Genomic DNA, 2,188 nt, shown 5'->3' with positions numbered 1-2,188 from the left:
TGTGTGTGCGGCACAATGAGGTGCAACGCAAAGAGCAGTTTTGACTTTTAGTGTGAAGCTGACCGTAGATGTTTTCAACAGCCACAATTCGATCAGGTGTGATTAAGAGGCACAATTCAAAGTTAACAGTCATTTACTGTTAATTACCTTTTTAAACATTGTGACTGTTCAATAAGCCTTTTCTGAACCAGCACATTTCTCTGCTCCATAACTCTTCAGAAATTATTTAAGGAGCGTGTCAAGCATTTACACACACAAGTTTTCGAAATCACTCATGTCTCTCTCAGTCTAGTCTGTTACTGTCTCACAAAAGGTTTCTTTAGAGACTCTTCAACTTTGTTGGTTGCAGATTCTCGCCCAAGGCTCTGCTGTATCCTGAGAACGGATTTGCCTGTAACCCCACAACAAATTCAATGGAACTAAGTGGGGGAAAATAACGTTTTAAAGACAATGTCTTCAGACGCGCCTCAGAGTTTCTCCTCCAAGTTCTAGTGACCCCCTTTTCCAACACTAATCTCGTTTATTACTTTGAACTTTTAGAGCCCAAAGTGTCAATTAGACCTTCAATCGAATCCGGTCCAATATAAGTCCATTAAAGATCAACCTGGTCCAATCTGATGAATACTTTGGACCATTTTGAAACAATCCAATTCAATGATGAAACTGTCCAATCTGTTTAAATTGGTTTTAACTTAGATTGGTTCCAACCCAAACCTGATCCATTAACACCTATATTCTTATCTTCTGGCAATAGACTAGATATTTGTTCAATCCAACCCAATACAATATAAATCCATTACAGATGGACCAGGTCCAATTGAATACTTTGGACCATTAAATCTAAACTGGTCCAATTGTCTTATTGGTCCATCCAATTCACCCAAATTGATCTTAACCTGGATGGAGTCTAACCCAAAACTGGTCCATTGACACCCCTATTGTCAACGTCAAGTACGTAAACTGGATGCTTGAGATAAAGAATTGAAACACTCCCACAACCATTCCTGGCTCAAGTCTTCAGTGCATTGATATGGAGCATACCTAGTTTCGTTTCCCTTTGGGTTTCAGGATTGAACGTCCACCGTTCCACTGCACCTAACAACAAGGGAAATTTTTTAAGAAAAATATCCACATTGAGTGATTGAATCTAAATACTTTGAATTTTTCTTGCTCAGTCCATCCCTAATCCAATTTTGGGGAGTCACCATCTTGCATCATCTCGGAATATATTAGAGAATGTAGATAGAATGCCCAATACAGTCCAATCTCTGATCCGGATGATGAAATTTTGAAAGATCAAGTTCAACAAATTAATGGTTTCAACATTTTCAGTGGATATTCTTTGGCATCAGAGATTTCTGAGGGCAGTGGACTCTTCAGATTGCCAATAAGGTACACAAACTACTTCAAATTCAGTGAGAATCCGAAAATGAAGAGATTGTTAGAGGAAGAACATGGGAAAGAAAGCTTTCTACAGTGCCATTTTCTACACTGGACTTTAGTAGCTAAATTCTTCATGCAAATATGTACAATTTGAGAGGATGGGTCCAAGTTCACATCAATTCAGTAGCTAAATTTTCCCGATTTCACATCAATTCAGTCCCAACCTTCTGTTTCTCTGTATAAGATGAGATGAAGTAATAAAGTTTGAGAGGGTGGATCCAATTTCGGCAATGAAGATGGCCCTAGAATTATCCGTGAGAAGAATACAAGTCCACATTTCTCAATGATTTGGACTCTTAAAATTTAAAGTACATAAAACAAGTAGAAAAATAGTGGTGGGATGCAAGGTGTAAGCATACATTTTGTGGAAAGGTATCAGCCAGCAGAACAAAAACCATCCTACAATCAAATGAACGAAATAAGTCAGGTAAGAGATCCATCCATCCTAGAGGACAATGCACACTCACATATTCATGGGCCGGGCTCAGGCTTGACTTTTGCCAAATTCTAATGGATCCAGTCCAAAGCCGGGGCCCAAGACGGTGTAAAATTGGGCCCGAAGCCTGGCCTGTGAACAGGTAAATGCACCCACACGCATCATTCACGATACATTCAATAAGTACAACACTAGTACTCCTGAGTCATGACATAAAACATTAGTAGCATATGTATTCATTTCTGGACATGATGTTTTTCCCCTTGCCCATTCCATCTGTAAGCTCTGTTCTATGGGCAAGATGCCCTT

The 2,188-nt window shown here is 39.3% G+C and overlaps 1 long non-coding RNA gene across 1 annotated transcript; it reads right to left on the bottom strand.

Moving 5' to 3' along the window:
* Positions 1-1,482: 1,482 nt before the first annotated feature.
* LOC148792115 (uncharacterized) lies at positions 1,483-1,938 on the bottom strand. Its single transcript, XR_016085540.1, has 2 exons — positions 1,803-1,938; positions 1,483-1,618 (listed from the first exon to the last, which is right to left on the bottom strand). It is a non-coding gene; the product is annotated as an uncharacterized LOC148792115 (long non-coding RNA).
* Between the last annotated feature and the right edge of the window lie 250 nt (positions 1,939-2,188).

The sequence above is a fragment of the Nelumbo nucifera genome, chromosome 4 (genome assembly GCF_055504915.1).
Source record: "Nelumbo nucifera cultivar China Antique chromosome 4, China Antique-T2T, whole genome shotgun sequence".
Lineage (NCBI taxonomy): Eukaryota > Viridiplantae > Streptophyta > Magnoliopsida > Proteales > Nelumbonaceae > Nelumbo > Nelumbo nucifera.
This window is presented reverse-complemented; position numbering and strand designations above follow the sequence as displayed.